Here is a 21,989-nt window from a genome sequence, read left to right as displayed (position 1 = left end):
CTGGGTATATGCCCAAAAGACAAGAAATCAGTATATCAAAGAGACATCTGCACCCTCATGTTTGTTGCAGCACTGTTCACAATAGCCAAGATTTGGAAGCAACCTAAGTGTCCCTCAACTGATAAATGGATAAAGAAAATGTACATATACACAATGAGGTATTATTCAGTCATAAAAAATAATGAGATCCTGTCATTTGCAACAACATGGATGGAACTGGCAGTCATTAGTCATTGAACTAATGGAGATAGAGTATAGAAGAATGGATACCAGAGCCTCAAATTGTAGTCGTTAATAGGGAGAAGGTGGGGATGGTTAATGGGTACCAAAAAATAGTTAGAATGAGTAACTTCTAGTATTTGATAGCATAACAATGGGGGAACTAGAGTCAATAATAACTTAATTGTACATTTTAAAATAACTAAAAAGAGTATAATTAGATTGTTTGTAACACAAAGGATAAATGCTTGATGGGGTGAATACTGATTTTCCATGATGTGATTATTACGCATTAGCTATCTGTACCAAAATATCTCATGTACCACATAAATATATATACCTGCTATGTACAGAAATTAAAAATAAAAAATATGAAGAAAGATTGAAGCAAAAATAACAACTTCTCAAATTTGATGAGAAGCATTAATCTACACATCAAAGAAGCTCAGCAAATGCCATATAAGATAAATACAAACAGCCACACCTGGACACATCCTAGTCAAGATGCTAAGTAACAAAGGCAAAGAAAATAATTTAGAAAGCAGCAGGAGATAACTCATCATGTATAAGGGAATGACTGTTAATGGCTTGCATTTCATCAGAATCAATGGAGGCCAGAAGGCAGTGGGATTATATATTCAAAGTGCTGAGAGAAAAAAATCTGTTGAGCAAGAATACTATGTTATTCAGAATTATCTTTCAAAAGTGAAGGCAAAATAAATACAGTGTCACATAAGCAAAGAGTGAGAAAATTCACTGCTAAGAGATCAGCCCTATAAGAAGTTTGAAAGGAACTCTTCGAGCTGAAGGAAACACATACCAGATGACTATGCAAAGTAGAGACTGATAAATTAAGAGCCATATTGTAATCCCTGGAGCAGCCATTAACAAAATAGCTCAAAAATAGAATTAAAAACTCAACAGAAGAATTAAAATTGTATATTATAAAATATTCAACTAAAAAGGAGCTAGTAGAAGAGGAACAAAAAAGATATGACACATGTAGAAAATATTAGCAAAGATCACATGTAAATCTAATCATATCTTTATTAAATTAAATATGAATAAATAATATACTCTAATCAAAAGGTGGATATTATCAAACTAGGTGAAAAAGCAAAATCCAACTATATGCTATCTGCTGGAGACATATTTTAGATTAAAGATACAAGGAGTTTGAAAGTAAAAGGATGGAAAAATACATACCATGCATATTATAAACATAAGGAGTTGAAATGGCTATATTGATATGAGTACATAGACTTTAAGACAAGAAAGAGTATTAGAAATAAAGGGACCAGTTCATAATCATACATATGTAACAATTATAAATGCATTCCCACCTAACAACAGAGCCCCAATACACATAAAGCAAAATCTGAAAGAATTGAAAAAAGCAGCAGAGATTTCAAAAATCTTAATAATTGCTAGGACAAATAGATATTAGTAAAGATGAAGAGAAAACTTGAACAACACCAGTGTGACCTGACATTTTAGAACATTTTACACAATAACAACATAATTCACATTTTATTCAAGCAAACATGAAACATTCTACGGTATAGACCATATAATAGGCCACAAACCAAGTCTCAATAAATTCAAAAGGTTCAAAACAAATCTATGTTCTCTGACAACAAATTAGATTAGAAATAAACAACAGAAAGAAATTTAGAGCTCCCCAAATATTTGGAAATATTCAACTACACTTCCAAACGATCCATAAATAAAAGAAATCACAAGGAAAGTTATAATGCATTTTAACTGGAGGAAAATGACAACAAAACGTATCGAAATTTATGGTATGCCCCTTAAGCAGTGCTTGGAAAAAAATTTATACTTTAAACTCTTTATCATAATGAAGAAACATTGCAAATCAATAATCTAAACTTCCACCTTCAGAAACTAGAAAAACAAGAGCAAATTAAACCTAAAGCAAGGAAAGGAAAGAAAAGAAATAAAATCAGAGCACAAATCAATGAAATAGAAAAGAAAAAATGTAATAGAAGTAGAAGAAAATCATTTAAACCATAAATTGTTTCTTTTAAAAGATCATCCCATAAGTATTTGGGAGAATGCACCAATGAAATAATATGGGCCTACGGTGTTCTTTTATGGAAAATTTTAACTACTGATTAAAATTTTTAAATAGATGTACCATTGCTATGGTTATTTCTTCTTGGATGAGTTTTTGTAGTTCGCGCCTCCCAGGGATTTAGCCCATTTCATCTAAATTGTTCCATTTGTGAATATAAAGTTGTTCTTAATATTCATTCATCTTTTTAATGTATGTGTGGTCTTTAGTTAAATGGGAATTATTCTTTCCTGATATTGGTAATTGTCTTCTTGATTTTTTTTTTCTTGATCATTCTGGCTAAAGGTCTATCAATTTTGTTGATATTTTTAAAAAGGCAACTTTTGTTCCATTGATATCTATTAATTTTCTCTTTTAAACTTTATTGATTTTTTCTCAGCTTTATTATTTCCTTTCTTCTGCTTACTGTGGGTTTATTTTGAACTTCTTAGGTGGAAGCTGAGATTATTTATGTAAGACTTATTTCCTAATATAAGAATTTAAAAATATAAATTTCCCTCTAAGCTAACTAATGTAGCGACACCATGCAAAGTTTTATCTGTGGTATTTTCATCTTCATTCAGTTCAAAATATTTTAAAATTCCCTTTCATATTTCTTCTCTGATCATTGGGTGACTTAGATGGATGTTGTTCAATTTACAAAAAAGTTGGGAATTTTTCCAGATTATCTGTTATTGATTTCCAGTTTAATTCTACTGCAATCTGAGGACATACTTTATATGATGAATATTCTTTTAAATTTGCTGAGGTTTGTCTTATGACCCAAAGTATGGTCTACATTGGTGAATATTCCACACACATTTGAAAAGAAATTGTATTCTGCTTTTGTTGGGTGGAATGTTTTATAAATGTCAATTAGGTCTTGTTTGATAGCGCTGTTCAGATCTTCTATATCCTTGTTAATTTTCTGTTTATTCGTTCTACTAGCTGTTGAGAGAATTGTCGAAGTGTTCAGCTATAATTGTGGATTTCTGTATTCTTCAATTTCAGTAATTTAAAGTGCTTCATATACTATGTGCTATGTACATAGTACTATGTTGTAAAGAGCATTATGTCTTTTGGATTATGTCTTTTGGAGAGTTGATCCCTTCATCATCATGTATGTCTCTCTCTATCCCTGTCAATATTCCTTTTCTGAAGTTTATTTTTGTCTAATATTAGCATAGCTATTCTAGTTTTGTTTCAGCTAGTGTTTGCATTATATGTATTTCTCCACTCTTTTACTTTCAACATATCTATACCTTTACAGTTAAAGTGAGTTTCTTGTAGACAACATATAGTTGGGTCTTGATTATTTTTAAATCCAATCTGATACTGCCTTTAAATTGGTGTGTTCAGAATATTTACACTTAATGTGATTATTGATATGGTTGGATTAAAATCTACCATTTTCTTAGCTGTTTTCTATTTGTTATATTTCATCTGTGTTTCATTATTCTTCCTTTTCTGCCTTCTCTTGTGTTATTTGAGCATTTAAAAATTCTGCTTTATCTTCTCTTAATGACATTTTAAGTAAAAATTTAGTGCCTTCCCAGAGTTTATGATACACATTTAAAAAATCACAGTCTACCAGCAAATATTATTCTCCTACTTCACATGAAGTGTAAGGCTTTTACAACTGTACATTCCCAATTGCTCCCTCCCATCCATTGTGCTTTTGTTAGCACAACTTCTAATTTTATATATGCTATAAATATACAATAAATTGTTATTATATTTTTTCTTTAGACAGTGAGTTATCATTTAGAACAATATAAATAAGAAAAATAATTAAACTTTACCTTCCTATGCTTCATTTCCAGCACTCTTTATTTCCTTGTGTAGTCCCACATTTTAGTCTGATATGATACTCTTTCTGCCTGAAAAACTTTCCTTTATCTTGTAGAATGAGTCTTCTGACAATGAATTATCTCAGTTTTTGCTTGTCTGATACAGTTTTTATTTCACCTTCATTTTAAAAAGATTTTTTTCTGGATATAGAATCCTGGGCTGACAAATTATTCTTTCTACATGTTAAAATGATCATTCCATTGTGTCCTGACTTGTATGGCTTATGACAAATAGTCTGCTGTTATTATCTTTTTTCTCTATGTTTGATGTTTCCTTTTCCCTGCCTTCAGGATTTTCTCTTTGTCTTTTGTCTTCCAGCAGTTTGAATAAAATATGCCTAATTTGTTTGGTTTTTAAAAAGTCATGTTTGGTGCACTCTGAGCTTGGGTATGCAATTTGGTGTTTGTCATTAATTTAAAAAAAATTCTCAGTCATTATTTTTTAAAATACTTTTTCTGCCCCATTCTTTCGCTCTCTTTTTCTTTGGTGATTCTAATTACATGAATGTTAGAACATTTGATATTGTCACACAGCTCTTGAATGTTTTCTTTTCCTCATTCTTTTTTTGTCTCAATGTAATCAATTTATTGGTCTAAATTTTTGTTTCAATTTAATATATTTTAAGGTCTATGGATTTTGTCCTCAGAGGTGTCAGTTCTGTTGGGCCCCTCAAAGGCATTCTTCATCTCCGTTATTTTGTTTTTTATTTCTAGCATTTATATTTGATTCTTTATTATAGTTTTGATCTCTCTGCAGAAATTACCCATCTATCTTGTGTGTTGTCCACTTTTTCTGGTGGAACATTTAACTAATTACTCATAGTTATTTTAAGTTACCTGTCAGAGAGTTTCCAAATTTGTGTCATATCTAATTTTGATTTTGAATATTTCTTGTATCTTTGGGAATGTGTTGATTCTTTTTTTTGCCTTTTCGCATGCCTCATAATATTTTGTGGAAAGTTGAATAAGTTGGGTAGGAAACAGAGACCAAGGTAAATAGATTTTATGCCTTGAAATACACACGCCTTTCCTTTTAGTAGGCCTTTAGTGCGAGGGTTTGCATTATTACAGTTAGTAGTTAGGCTCAATTTGAGATATATTGCTGCTATGGTTATCATCAGTGAACCACCACAGGCTTCAAATTTTTATAGAGAATTTGTGTCTATCATGGAGAATGGTCGACCAGAACAATATCTGTTCAATTATGAGATTAAGGGTTTCCATTTGTGCTGTGCCCCAGAGAATGTGTCTTTGTTCCTTTCTCATTCATCTCCAAGCAGAATTCTGTTGTTATTTACTATTTTAGGCTTTTTAGCTTGATGGTAGTTTGGGGTGTGGCCTCTGTTGTTCTGATTAAGAGTTAGTTATAGGCATGCACTATGTTCTTGCATCTTAGGTATATGATCTGATAGGTTTTCCTGACTCTCCCCAGCTGTAGTTGTAGGCTCAACATATAACCCTACTCCTTTCTCAGAAGTAAAGCTTTCCTCCTGTTCCCTTTCCCCAGATGCAATAAGTGTTCATCAATGCCATAATGCCAGAGGTTCTGGTTGCCCTTCCCTCCATAGTTCAAGGCTTCATTTTCTGTATTGGAAGTAGAGGAGAAATATCCAGTGGGAGTTTCTTGTTCCTCCAACATAGCTACTGATATCTTACTCCAAATCTGCATCACAACATACACTTCTAGAACGCTTTCTGGTATTTTCTGGGAGCACCCGTTGAGGTTCATGGAGGACCGTGCAAGGTGACACTGACCCCTCCAAGTTCTTGGCACATAGGGGTTTCACGCTGTCTTGCCAGATTACTCTCAGCCTTCACCACGTTGTCAACTATTCTAGCTCAATGCTTCTTACAAGGTTCTTGTTGTGTCTTATATGAGTGTGTAATTTTGTCTTCTCTTTTGTCACATGCATCATTCTTTCTCCCTTAGATATGGGCCAACTGTTTGCTCTGAAACCCAAGCTCCCTGATGGGTTCAAAAAAACTATGAGTTCTAGAAGTTTTTCTGTAGACTCTTTGGAATTATCTATAGAGACACTGTTGTTGTCTGTGAATAGAGAGAGTCACCTTTCTTACTTTCTAATCTGTTTGTCTTATATTTCTTTTTTCTTACTTAAATCTTAGCACTGGCTAGGGATTCCAATACAATGTTGATTATGAGTGGTGTTAGTGAATATCTTTGCCTTCTTTTCAATCTTAGTGGAAACAAGAATTCAGTCTTTCATTATTATGATGTTAGTTAAGTTATAGTCCTATGTGGATACCACTTATTAGGTTAAATTTTGATATAGGATATTCATTGACTGGGGAAATCTCTACACCATTGATTTTCACATGTAATACCCAACTACACGTTGATAGCCATTCTGTATTAATCAGCACAGTCTAACCAGATTGTCTCTAGTGCAAATGGGGAAGGAAAGAGTCACAAAATATTAAAGTGGATGGTGAAATAGGGATAGATAGTTGATTACTTGCTTGCTTCTCAGCATCCATTACTCCCTACTTCTGATAACAATACCTTGAATTCCCTTTTTGAAACAACTCTTCTCACATTCTCAACCATCTTGGTCAAAGTAATTGATTTGGGGATTGGTACACAATTCATTGAGAGCCTATAAAATGAAAAAATATACTGGTTAAAGATAAGTTATTTCTCTTCCCTGGGAATTGATGGCATGAGGATGTGAGCTTTAGATAAGCAGAAAACATCTTGCCACCATATCAGGGCTAGCCTGAAGATGAAGTTTATACAGCAAAGAAGGAAGAACTAAGAGATGCAGAGAAATGGAGTGTGGTAGACACTGCCAATTAGCTGACCCAACATCCATTCCCAAATCCATTTTTTATGTGGTTTGCCACTCTAAAGGCAGAAAAATCTGAATATTCACTTTATCATCCTCCTTTGTAACTAGATGTGGCCATATGACAGTTTGCCAAAGAGATATAAGTGAAATTTTGCTGAGGAATTTCCAACAAATTTTTGTTTTTTTCTTGATAAAGGGGACATATATGAGTGGTACTACTCATCCATCTTTATTTCTTGCATTGAATGCAGATTTGATCTCTGGAGCTGCAGCACTACTTTGTAGCCATGAAGTGACAAGCATGAGGGAAGTGCAAAGATAATTGTAAAAATTGTGACATTGTCAGGCTGCTAAACAAACCCATGAAGCAGCCTACTTAGAAACTTCTTGATATATGATAATAATACATTCTTGTTTGAGTAAGCCTCTGTAAGGCATTCTTTACTAATATATGAACCATATATTCACTATTTTTTGAGAAAGATTGAATTAGGTTTTCTGTTATTTATAACCAAAAATTTCTAACTGATACAGATAGTATCATAATGGAATTTCCCTAGGGACTCAGGATTACCTAAATTCAGTCTTACCTCATCTACTCTTCCTGCCCAAAGAGAAACCAGGACTCAAACTCAAATCCATGTCTAAGTTTCCTTATATGAGAAATGGGTTGCATTAGTCAGCGTTCTCCAGAAAAACAGAACCAATTTATACACACACACAGACACACACACACACACACACACCCCTACCTACAATGCACAACCAGGCACTATTCTAAGTGCTTTATGCATATAATCTCATTTAATCCTCACATTGTCCCACAATCAGATATATATGTATATATATGTGTGTGTGTGTGTGTGTGTGTGTGTGTATGTGTATAATTTAAAAATTGGCTAATTGGCTCGTGTGTTTGTGGAGGCTGAGAAGTCTCACAGTCTTCCATTTGCAAGCTGGATATCCAGAAATGCCAATGGTGTAGTTCTAGTCTGAATCTGAAGGACTGAGAACCAGGAGAAAGGAGGCTGTAACTTCCCGTCCAAATTCAAAGGCAGAGGAAGACCAATGTCTGAGCTTAAGCAGTCAGGAAGAGAAAGAATCCACCTTTCCTCTACCTTTTGTTCTATTCAGGTCCTGAATGGATTGGATGATGCCCACCTACACTGGGAAGGGCAATATTTTTATTCAGTCTAATAATTCTAATGCTAACCTCATGTCAAAACACCCTCACAGACACAACCAAAAATAATGTTTAGCTAGACGTCTGTGCATTCCATGGCCCAGTCAAGTTGACACATAAAATTAACCATCACAGGGGTACAATAATAGTTCTTACTTCACAGGACTATTGTGAGGATTAAATGAGATGATATGCATAAAGCACTTAGAATAGTGCCTGGTGGTACATTGTAAGTACCCATTACTAGATTGTACTATCCTGATTCTTAAGATATACTTAAAAGGTCCTTGATCACAGATTTAATCTTGACATTTAAAAAGGAATAACTATAAAAGTTCTAGTTGTTTTGAGAATACATGTCAAAATCACCAACCCAGAAGTTTCCAATACTCATGTCTTTGAGGAAAGTGAAATCATTTATCTAAACCAGAAACTCAGTTGGATTGTCCATACTGAATTATGGGGTAAAACCCTGGAATGAAGGTTCTGGTTTTGTTAGTGGTGGCTAGTGGTGGCTGTGTTTATTTGTCATATTAAACCTGATTTTATGACCAAGTTATTCTCAATGTCAATACAAAGGGGCCTAGAAACAGAGGTCTTGAAATTATTGTCTGCCCAACTACATTAGGCTTAATTTTGTTGAGTGCCATTAATTGCAAGAAGAGAAAAGATTATGCAAATGAAAGGAGAAAAATGATTTTGATGCATGACTTCTGGGAAAATGATTTTTAAAATTTAGCAAGTTGCTGTGTATATTTTTGGGGTCAGTGTGAATCTATTTGTTTTAACTAAACTCAGTTATCAAAGTCTTGGGGGTATGGTATAAAAGGACACTTCAAAATATCAAATTTACCTTAAAACAATCAAGAAGGAGGTGCTGCCTCAGAGATGACATGATAAGTGCTGTACGGACCAATTATCCCACAAACAGCAACTACTATTAACTCCAGACTCTCTCTCTCTCTCTCTGTATATATATGTATATATATGTGTGTGTGTGTGTGTGTGTTGTGTGTGTATGTAATAAACACTTGAGAATTGTGAAGTATAAACAAAAGAAGGAAGATAGAGTAAGGTAGTCAAAACTGGCAAGAGGGCAAGTTCCCCGTTAAATTTTCTGAGACAACAAAACATCAGCATTCATTGGACAAATATAACAGAACCCAGATCCTCCATAACATAATGTCCACAATATTCAGAGTATAATCCAAAATTACTGGACACACAAACAGCCAGGAAAATGTGACCAATTCTCGAGAGAAAATATAATCAGCACAGGCCAACTCTGAGATGACCTAGATGTTAAAATTGTCATATGAGGACTTTAAAGCAGCTATTATAACTATATTAAATTAATGAAAGAAATTACACTAGAAGTGAATTGGAAATATCAGCAGAAAAATAGAAAACACAAAAAAGAAAATTTTGGAGATAAAAAATGCAATAGCTGAAATTAAAACTTCATTAGATGGGCTTAAGAGAAAAATAGAGGTGACAGAGGAAAAAGAAAATGAATGTAAATATAGATTCATAGAAATTATAATACCTGAAAATGAGAAGGAAAAAATATTTTAAAATGAACAGATTATCAGATATTTGTAGGACAATATCAAAATGTTCAGTATATGTATAATTGGAGTCAAAGAAGAAACAGAGGGAGAAAATGGGGCAGAAAAATATGTAAAGAAATTATGGCTGAAAATTTTCCAAATTTGATGTAAGCCATAAATGTACATATCTAGAGATTTCAATCAGAATACATTAAAAAAAATTCCTAGGCACATTATAACCAAACTACCGAAAACCAAAAAAAAGAAAATCTTAAAAGCATCTAGAGAACAATGACACATTACATAGAAGAAAACAATAATTTGAGTGACTGCAGACTTCTCATCATAACCCATAGAGAGATAACCCATAGAGACAATGAAATGATTCTTTAATATGTGGAAAGAAAAAATGATCAATCCAGTTTTATAAATTGTGAAAATATTATTCAATAATGGAGATGAAATAATAACATTTCTAGATAAGGAAAACTAAGAAAATTCATGCAGAGCAAACCTGCATTAGAAGAAATGCTAAAAGAAGTACATAGGCTGAAGGAGAATTATAACAGAGGGAAACATGGGTCCAAAAAATGAACCAAAAAATGCATCAGAGACACTAAATATGAAAGATTATTTTTTCCCTCATAATTTCTTTAAAATGCATATGCCCTTTTAAAGCAAAAATTATAGCATTATCTTGTGAAATTGTTAATACATATAGTTTTAATATGTATGAGAACTATAACATAAAGCAAGGGTCCCCAACCCCTGGGCCACAAAGCAGTACCAGTCTGTGGCCTGTTAGGAACCAGGCCACACAGCAAGAGGTGACCGGCAGGCAAGTGAGTGAAGCTTCATCTGTATTTACAGCCACTCCCCATCGCTTGCATTACCACCTGAGTGCTACCTCCTGTCAGAACAGCAGCCACCACATTAGATTCTCTTTTGTGAACTGCGCATGTGAGGGATCTAGGTTGTGCACTCCTTTTTAGAATCTAATGCCTGGCGGTCTGTCACTGTCTTCCAACAACCCTAGATGGGATTATCTAGTCACAGGAAAACATGCTCAAGGCTCCCACTGATTCTACATTATGGTCAGTTGTATAATTATTTCATTATATATTACAATGTAATAATAATAGAAATAAAGTGCACAATAAATGTAATGCACTTGAATCATCCCAAAACCATTGTCCCTCACCCACCCCAGTCCATGGAAAAATTGTCTTCCATGAAACTGGTGCCTGGTGCCAAAAGGACTGGGACCACTGATATAAAGAATAATCAGGGTGTGTAGAGAGGTCTGTATGTTTCCAAGGTGTCTAAGTTTTCTAAGAAGTGGCACAATATTAACTGTAAATGGACTGTAAAGATGATGCATATTTCAATCCTTAGAGAAGCCACTAAAATCACAAACACGTACACACACAGACACACAAATATATTATCTTAAAAGGCCACAGATAAAACTGAATAATAAAAAGATTACAATAATCTGAAAGAAGACAGTAAATGGGAAATGGAGGAACAATAAAACAGAGGGAACAAAAATAAAACAATAAAATGGTAGAGCTAGGTCCAATGACATAAAAATTGCATTAAGAATGAATGGTCTATGGCCAAGCATGGTGGCTCATGCCTATAATCCTAGTGCTTTGGGAGGCCAAGGCAGGAGGATCACTTGAGGTCAGGAGTTTTAGACCAGCCTGGGCAACATAGCAAGACCTTGTTTCTACAAAAAATAAAAATTAGCCAGGTGTGGTGGTGTGCACCTGTAGTCATTCCTAGCTACTCAGAAGGCTGAGGCCAGAGGATCACTTGAGCCCACGAGTTGGAGGCTTCAGGGAGCTATGATTGTACCACTGTATTCCAGCCTGAGCAACATAGCAAGACCCTGTCTCTAAGAAAAAGAAAAAAGAATTAAACATTCTAATGAAAATACAGAGATTATCAGTATGTATAAAAATATAATTATATCCTGCCTCAAAATGGCACACTTTAAACTTAAAGATACAAAGAGACTGTTTATCAGGAGGACATAAGAATGATATATGTGTACATGCCTATAATAGAGCCTCGAAGTGCATGAGACAAAAATTGACAGAGAGAAATAAACAACCCTAAAATTGTTGTAGGAGATTTTAACACCTATGCTTTAGCAATTGACACAACAACTAAACAAAAAGGTCAGTAAAGATATACATGACATGAACAACTTTAGCAACTACTGTGACTTAATATTTATAAAATACCACACCAGGCAATTGCAGAATACACATCATTATTGTCAAGTACACATGGTGCATTTACTAAGGTGGGCTATATTCTGGGTCATAAAACAAGTTTCAATAAATATAAAGTGATTGAAACTATGCAGAGGATGTTCTCTGACCACAGTGGAATTAAATTAGAAATAATATACATCAGAAACTCCAAATATTTCCAGATTTAAAAATACACTTCTAAATAAATCATGAGTCAAATAATAAATTACAAGAGGCATTAGATAATATTTTGAGATGAATGATAATGAATATGTAACAAATATTTGTTGGATTAAGATGATACAGTAGTTAGAAAGAAAATCAAAGTTGTAAATGTTTTTTGGAAAGGAAAAAGGCCTTAAATCAATGATTAAGAAGCTAGAAAAAGAGCAAAGTATAACTGAGGTAAGTGAGTAGAAGAAAGAAAAAATAAAGAGGAAAAAACAATGAAATAGAAGAAAAACGTAATAAATAAATTAAAGATCAACTAAAGATCAAAATCAACAAACATCCAGATAGACAGATCAAGAAAATAAAAGAGAGAGTAAACAAACAATATCAGAAATAGCAAAGAGCACATCAGTACATATCATTAAGTCATTAAAAGGTAATAAGTATGTATTGTGAACGATTTTATGTTAGAATATTTGACAATTTAGATGAACAAATTCCTTGAAAAATATAACCTACAAAAATGGACAGAAGCTAAAACAGAAAATATGAATAACATTATATGTAGTAAATTTAATTTGTTACTAAACATCTAAGAAATCCCAGGTCCAGATGGCTTCACTGAAGTATATCAGACATTTAAGGGAAAAAAATACCAGCAAAGTGACATATAGATTTAATGTGATAACAATAAAAACCTCAGCAGATTTTTTTCTATAAACATTGACAAGTTGATAGTATAATTTATATGGAAACACAAATAACCTAGAAAATGCAAATCAATTTTTTAAAATATAAACAATATTAGAGAAATTACAGTGCTTAAGTTAGCCTTATTATAGTTACAGTAATCAAGAGAGCTAGACATTGGTGAAAGCATAGACATATAGGTCACTGAAACATAATAGACTCAGACATGTTCAGTTCATTTTCTACAAAGATTCAAAGGCAATTCAATGGAGTAAAATGTGTTTTCATCAAATAGTGCTAGAACAACTGGATATTCATATGGAAAAAAAATGAACATTGACTTTTGCCTCACAGTATACACAAAATTTAACTCAAAATCAACCAGGGAGCTAAATGTAAAATATAAAGCTGTACACATTTACTATTCCCTCTTTATCCCTCCTCCCCACTAACCTTACCAGTCTCTGGTAACCATCATTCTACTCTCTATCTCCACGAGTTCATTTTTTAAGCTCCCAATATGAGTAAGAATATGTAATAGTTATCTTTCTGAGCCTGGCTTATTTCACTTAACAAAAAGGGTACAAAAATACACTTACTATTTGGGAAGTTGATGTGGGAAGATTGCTTGAGCCCAGGAGTTTGAGGCTAGCCTGGGCAACATAGTAAGACCCCATCTTAAAAAACTTATAGTTAGATGGAAATAAAAAAATCTAGAGTACAGTATCACAATAGGGCAACTATAGTTAACAATAATTTATTGAATATTACTAAATAACTAAAAGAGTGAAACTGGAATGTTCCTAAGATGAAGAAATAATAAATGGTTGAGGCGATGGATATCCCAGTTACTGTGATTTGATTATTGCAGTTGTATGCTTGTATAAAAATACCACATGTACCCTATAAATGTGTACAACTAATATCCATAATAGTTAATCCTTTTTCCATTTAGAAAAAAAAGTGCAGCTCGCTGCCAGCACTCTTTTAATTTTACACAAACACCCTCTTTGAGGCTGGAGCAAATCTGACTGATTTTCAATGTGAAAATAAAATATAAAAACTGTTCTTGGAATTATTTCTAAACAGAACTAACATCAGAACCTTCTGAATCATCAGAATCGTCTATTTCAGAAAAATCGAATTCATCAAATGAATCTTTGGCCAACAATTGTTTGAAAATAATGTTAACATCACGTGTAGGAATGCTGTGTATTCCAGAATTTGAAATTTTCAGCAATCAAGAATTACTAGATTTTGTAAATGTAAATACCACCACTAAAAACAGAATGCTATAAATAGAATAATGCCTTTTGTTTCCAAAGTTGATATAATTGAGCAACGCAAAAATAATAATAAAAGTGAAATATTTTGCGGCAAAGTTATCTCAGGGTAAATGCTGCAGCTGCAAGTGCCACTGATGAGTATTCTTGGGGCAAACAAGCACAGGGTTAAACACGAAAAATTAAATAGATAAAACCGTAACAATTCTAGGAGAAAACATAGGAAAAATATTTTCAAATTTGTAGGAAGGCAATACTCCTTAGATAGGACACAAATCATATACGATAAAATTAAAATGTTACAAAAATTTAACTTAATCAAAATTAAAATCTTTTGCTCTTTGAAAAAAATTGGTAAGAAAATGAAAAAGCAAGCTAGAATGAAAAAAAATCATCACACATATATTGATAAAGGTATATCCAGAATTGATATAAGTTCATCCAGAATAGAAAAAGAACTTTTTCAGGTCCAATTGATTCAGTGCTGAGTTCAGGTAAATGTCTTTGTTAATTTTCTGCTTTGATGATCTGTCTAATACTATCAGCGGGGTATCGAAGTCTCCCACTATTATTGTGTGGGAGTCTAAGTCTTTTTGAAGGTCTCTAAGAACCTGCTTTATGAATCTGGGTGCTCCTGTATTGGGTGAATATATATTTAGGAGAGTTAGGTCTTCTTGTCGAATTGAACCCTTTACCATTATGGAATGCCCTTCTTTGTCTTTTCAAAACTTTGTTGGTTTAAATCTGTTTTGTCTGAAATTAGGATTGAAACCCCTGCTTTTTGCTGTTTTCCATTTGCTTGGTAGATTTTTCTCCATCCCTATATTTTGAACCTATGGGTGTCACTGCATGTGAGACGAGTCTCTCAAAGACAGCATACCAATGGGTCTTGGTTCTCTATCCAGATTGCCACTCTATGCCTTTTAATTGGGGCATTTAGCCTGTTTATATTCATGGTTGTTACTGATATGTGTAATTAACGTGACAGACATCAACTCTCTACCCAAAAGCAATAGAATATACATTCTTTTCATCGCCACATGGCAATGCTCTAAAATTGACCACATAATTGGACACAAAACAGTCCTAAGCAAATGCAAAAGAAGTGAAATCATAACAACCACTCTCTTGGACCACAGCACAATCAAATTAGAAATCAAGACTAAGAAATTTGCTCAAAACCATACAGTTACATGGAAATTAAATAACCTGTTTCTGAACAACTTTTGGGTAAATAATGAAATTAAGGCAGAAATCAAGAAGCTCTTTGAAACTGATGAGAACAAAGACACAACATACCAGAATCTCTGGAACACAGCTAAGGCAGTGTTAAAAGGAAAATTTATAGCACTAAATGCCCACATCAAAAAGTTATAAAGATCTCAATTTAACAAACTAACATCAAAACGAAATGAACTAGAGAACCAAGAGCAAACCAACCCCAAGGCTAGCAGAAGATAAGAAATAACCAAAATCAGAGCTGAACTGAAGAAGATTGAGACATGAGAAACCATTCAAAAGATAAATGAATCCAGGAGTTGTTTTTTTTTTTTAAATCAATAAAATAGATAGACTGTCAGCTAGACTAAGAAAGAAAAAAGGGAGAGAAGATCTAAATAAACACAATTAAAAATGACAAAGGGGATATTACCACTGACCCCACAGAAATACAAAGAATCGCTGGGATATTATGAACACCTCTATACACATAAACTAGAAAATCTGGAAGAAATTGATAAATTCCTGGACACATACACACTCCTAAGACCAACAACAGGCTCTGAAATTGAATCAGTAATAAACAGCCTACCAACCAGTAAAAGCCCAGGACCAGTTGGATTCATAGCCAAATTCTATCACATGTACAAAGAAAATCTGGGACCATTTATATTGAAACTATTCCCAAAAAGTGAGGAGGAGGAACCCCTCCCTAAGAGGCATAACAACAACAACAATAAATGGTGCTGGGATAACTGGCTAGCTATATGCAGAAGATCGAAACTGGACCCCTTCCTTACACCATATACAAAAATTAACTCAGGATGGATTAAATACTTAAATGTAAAATCCCAAACTATGAAAACCCTGGCAGAAAACCTAGGCAGTACCATTCAGAACATAGGCATGGGCAAAGATTTCATGATGAAAACACCAAAAGCAAATGCAACAAAAGCAAAAATTGTCATACGGGATCTAATTATTCTAAAGAGCTTCTGCACAGCAAAAGAAACTATCAACAAACAGACAACCTACAAAATGGGAGAAAATTTATGCAAACTATGCATCTGACAAAGGTTTAATATCCAGCATCTAAGCCGAGCAACTCTATTAAAAAGTGGGCAAAGGATATGAACAGACACTGCATGTTCTCACTTATAAGTGGTAGCTGAACAACGAGAACACATGGACACAGAGAAGGAAATAACACACGCTGGGGCCTGTCAGAGGAGGGCAGTGGTGGGGAGAGCATTAGGGAAAAGAGCTAAGGCATGCTGGGCTTAATAGCTAGGTGATGGGTTGATAAGTGTAGCAAACCACCATGGCACATGTTTACCTATGTAACAAACCTGCACATCCTGCCCATGTACCCCAGAACTTAATAAAAAAAAACAATTTAAAAAAAGACATACATGCGTCTGACAATCATATGGAAAAAAGCTCAACATCACTGATCATTAGAGAAATGCAAATCAAAACCACAATGAAATACCATGTCAGATCCGTCACAATGGCTATTATTAAAAAGTCAAAAAAATAACAGATGCTGGAAAGGTTTTGAAGAAAAAAATGCTTTTACACTGTTGGTGGGAGTGTAAATCAGTTCAAGAATTGTGGAAGACAGTGTGGCAATTCCTCAAGGAGCTAAAGACAGAAACACTATCTGACCCAGTAATTCCATTACCGGGTATATACCCAAAGGAATATAAATCATTCTATTATAAAGACATATGCATGCATATGTTCATTGCAGCACTATTCCCAATAGCAAAGACATGGAATAAACCTAAATGCCCATCAATGAGGGACTGGATAAAGAAAATGTGGTCCATATACACCATGGAATACTATGCAGCTATAAAAAGGAACGAGATCATGTCCTCTTCGGGGACACGAATGGAGTGGGAAGCCATTATCCTCAGCAAACTAACTCAGGAACAGAAAAGCAGATACTGCATGTTCTCACTTATAAGTGGGAGCTGAACGATGAGAACACATGGACACAGGGAGGGGAACAACACACAATGGGGCGGGGGAGGGGTGGGGGGAGGGAGAGCATCAGGAAGAATAGCTAATGGATGCTATGCTTAATACCTCGGTGATGGGATGATCTGTGCAGCAAACCACCATGGCACACATTTACCCTTGTAGCAAGCCTGCACATCCTGCACATGTATCCCTGAACTTAAAATAAAAGTTGAAGAAAAAAAGAAGAAAGTGGCTTCTCCCCCAAAAATACACTTACCACAAGAGCCAGCAATCCCACTTCTAAGTATTTACCATAGAGAAATGAAAATATATTTCCTTATGAAGAACTGAATGTGAATGATAAATGTTTGAGGTGATGGATATGCTAATTACCCTGATTTGATCATTAAATATTGTATACCACATTTTCTTTTTCTTTTTTAAAAAATTTTACTTTAAGTTCTGGGATACATGTGCAGAATGTGCAGGCTTATTACATAGGTATACATGTGCCATGGTGGTTTGCTGCACTCATCAACCCATCATCCAGGCTTTAAGCCCTGCATGCATTAGGTATTTGTCCTAATGCTCTCCCTCTGTATCCATTCACTTTCCATGCTTTGGATAAAGCTCTCTATTTCTAGTTCCAAGAATTTACATGCCACACAGGTCTGGCCGATCACTCTTGTAAGCCACAATATGTGGTTAAGATATGAGCATGTTACTCAAGTAAACTATTCTGATCTGATCAGAGATAATGCCAGTAATCTCATTCAAGTAATAGACAAACAGATGTTTTCTATTCTGCTGGACTTAAAGTCATGAAATTGTAAACCAGGAGTTACTGGCAACTATCCTGCTACAATGAGGGAAGAATCTGTAAGAAATGGATATAATGCTGAGGAAAGCATAACTGAGAAATGGATAGAGCTCATGCCTTGACATTATTTGAGTTCCTGGATTCAGTCATGTTATCTAAAACTAGATCTATCCCTGGGCTATTCTGTTACATGAGCCAATACATTTCCCTTTTGATAAAGTCAATTTGGATTAAGCTCCTGACCAGTTGCAAATATGAGTTCTAATTGAAATATTAGTCTTGTGAGTATAGACAACTGTTTTTTGTCAAATGGAGTTATCCTGGTCTATACTGAGAAAGGAAAGCAAGCATGTCAGTCAGGCTCAAAGCCTAAGCCAAGTTGGGCTTGGCACATTGCCTGATCAATTTATAAATGATGTTTTGTTGCAAACTCCCTGTTCTGGGTAATGTGCAAGTTGAAAATTCTAAAGGACTTATGTGGAAAAACTTTCAGTTCTTGCCCAGGTGGAATAATAATGTATACCTTCCTTTCTCTCCCACTGAACTGAACTTCAAAATGTGGACAGAATGCATGAACAGCTATTTGAGAATGCTAAAAAGTAAATAGCAGATATATTATGAAAAAACATCACAATTCAAAGTACCAACAAACCAGCATCATGTTTTTTTGTTCTGGCAGCCCCTGGCCTCAACTCAATGTAACCCAAATCTCAGAAGTTAACACTGTAGTGCAAAGCGAGATTCAGGGGAAGCCTGGCTCAAGGAGCAGGAAAGGTAATATCTACTAAAATTCAGGGGTGGAAGAATATCCCGTTTCTTCTTTCCTTTTTCTTCATTCTCATGTTCCCAGCCTCCAGATAATATTGTGGCAGCAATATAGCCTGGCAATGAAAGTATGCAGGAGCCAAAACTCTGAGAGAAGGGAACATTCTTCTCTATTGGATGCAGATATAGCTCCAAGAGGGCAGGGCCAAATCCCATTGCTTTTAACCCTTTCTTTGTCCTTCTGCTGGACATAGTATAATTATGGAAGGGGCAGTTTTGGGCTGGAAGACTGAAAATATGTTACTTAGGAACAGAAAAATACTGGGAGATAACAGAGAGAGGAACTTGGAGAAGTGACTCCATAAAGCTGTTGAACTCATGATGTTACCCTGACTCATTTATTCATGGATTTGGTACTAACTATTATACTAAAGACTTTGAAAACTGAGCTAACAAGTAGATCTTCACCTACGCCTCAGACTGACCACTGGGTGGCATAGACCCAAATAGCACTGCAAAAACTTTGAAAACTAAACTTACAAAGAAGACTAAAAAATATCAATATTTTCCTAGGATTTAAATCAGATTGAATGCCTTAAAATGTAATATTCAAAATGTTCAGGATACAAACCAAAAACTAGCTGGCGTATAAAGAAGCATGAAAATCTCGGCTTGCATGGGAAAGGACAATAGATGCCAACAATAATTATCTGACAAAAACTTTAAAGAAAGTATTATGAAAATTATCTAGTGAGCAATTGTGAACACTTTTGAAACAAATATTAAAAAAGAAGGTATCAGCAAAGAAATAAAAAATATAAAGGAGAACACAATAGAAATTTTAGAACTGAAATAATCAGTTAAATAAAAATGGAATATGGTCGGGCGCAGTGGTGCACGCCTATAATCCCAGCACTTTGGGAGGCCAAGGCAGGCGGGTCATGAGGTCATGAGATAAAGACCATCCTGGCCAAAATGGTTTCTACCAAACCCCCGTCTCTACTAAAGAATACAAAAATTAGCTGGGCATGGTGGCTCACACCTGTAGTCCCAGCTACTCGGGAGGCTAACACAGGAGAATCGCTTGAACCCAGGAGGTGGAGGTTGCAGTCAGCTGAGATCGCGCCACTGCACTCCAGCCTGGCGACGGAGCAAGACTCCATCTCAAAAAACAAAAAAAGGAATACTATGCAGCTATAAAAAAGAACAAGATCATGTCCTTTGTAGGGACATGGATGGAGCTGGAGGTCATTACCTTAGCAAACTAACATAGGAAAAGAAAACCAAATACCACATATTCTCACTTATAAGTGGGAACTAAATGATGAGAACTCATAGACACATGGAGAGGAGTAACACACACTGGGGCCTGTTGGAGGGTGGAGGGTGGGAAGAGGGAGAGGATCAGGAAAAATAACTCATGGGTACTAGGCTTAATACCTGGGTGAGGAAATAATATGTACAACAAACCCTTATGACACAAGTTTACCTATGTAGCAAACCTGTACTTGTATCCCTGAACTGAAAATAAAAGCTAAAAAAAAAAAAAAGAAATCCCTACAGACAAACAAATATTACTACATGGACTTACTGGAAAAATAGAGATTATAGAGAAAAGAGTCAGTGAACTTGAAGATAGAGCAATAGAAATTATCCAAGCTGAACACAGAAAAAAAGATTGAAAAAATGAACCTCAGAGACCTGTGGAACAATAACAAAAATTCTATAATTCACAAAATTGGGGTCCAAGAAGGAGATAAGAAAGAGTGCTGAGTTGAAAAAATATTTGAAGAAATAATGGTTGAAAACTTTTCAAGTTTGACAAAGGACAAATCTATAGATTTACAATGATGAGCCAATCTCATTCAGGATAAACCTAAAGAAATCCATGCCCAGATACATCATAATCAAATCGCTGAAAGATAATGAAAAAGAAACAAGTCTTGAAATCAGCCGTAGAAAAACAATGTATTCTATAGGGAAAATGGATTTCTCATTCAAAAGCACGGGGCCCAGAAGTAAGTAAACAACATTTTTCAAGTACCAAAATGAAAGGTTGTCAACCTAGAATCCTAAATCCAATGAAAATATCCTCAATAATGGTGAAATAAATACATTTTAAGATTCAGAAAAAGAGAATTCAAAACCAGCAAACCTGCTTTCTGAGAATTGCTAAAAAAAAAAGTTTTCTGACAGAGAGGAAATGATGCCAAAAGAAAATCTGGATCATCAAGAATGAAGGAAAAGCAATAGAAATAGTAAATATCTGGGTAAAAATAATAGACTTTTCTCCTCTTGAGTTCCTTACAACACGTTTGATGATTGAAAGCAAAAACAAACAAACAAAAACAAGAAAATGTCTGATAGTATGTTCAATGTATATAGATATAATATGTAAGGCAACTATAGCACAAAGATGTGGAAGGTAAAGGAATCTATATGGTGGTAAGGTTTCTACATTCCAATTGAATTAGTAAAATATTGATTCTAAATAGATTTATTGATTCTAAATGAATTGTGAAAAGCATACATTTGGAAAACCCTAAAGCAATGTCCCCCCTTTCCTTCTGTTCTGACGGAGAAGGGTTCCTACTCCTTTTTAAGACCAGTCCCTTCACCTGCTGCAAGCTGGATCCCAAGCTCCTTGGCCTTCTCTGATTTCTTATAATAGTGATCATTCTCTCTAGCTCACTCTTTCTCCTGTATTTTCAACATCTCCAATATTCAGGAAGCAAAAAGGAAAACAGTCTCCTTCAAAACTACATCCCCTCCTCTCTCCCTTAACCTTCCTCTTCCCTGTCAACCCCCTCAAACACTCCATCATCTCACTTCTCACTCTCTCTCAGTCTACTCCAGTCTGGCCTGGCTTCCATGACCCCACCAAATCAGCTTGTTGTCAAGGCCACCAATGACCTTCATGGTGTCACCACCCCTGGCCCCCTGTCGGCCCCCATCTTCCTTGACCTCTCAGTGGGCTGCCCATGTCCTCCTGATGAAAACAGTTCTTTGCTGGCTTCCAGGACAGCACACTCCTGACTCGAACTCTCCAGACACTCTTCATTCTCCTTAGTTAGATCATTTTCCTCTACTCTTCCCTTAAAAGCTAGACTTTCCCAGGCTTCTGTCC

General features: G+C 34.9%; 1 protein-coding gene across 1 annotated transcript in view; it reads right to left on the bottom strand.

Moving 5' to 3' along the window:
* Window positions 1-21,989, bottom strand: part of SPRY3 (sprouty RTK signaling antagonist 3) — a 164,257-nt gene that overhangs the window by 74,438 nt on the left and 67,830 nt on the right. The gene's annotated exons all lie outside the window — the stretch shown is intronic.

This window comes from Pan paniscus, chromosome X (genome assembly GCF_029289425.2).
Source record: "Pan paniscus chromosome X, NHGRI_mPanPan1-v2.0_pri, whole genome shotgun sequence".
NCBI classification, from domain to species: Eukaryota; Metazoa; Chordata; class Mammalia; order Primates; family Hominidae; genus Pan; species Pan paniscus.
The sequence above is the reverse complement of the archived record's forward strand: the minus strand, read 5'-3'. Positions and strand labels throughout refer to the sequence as shown.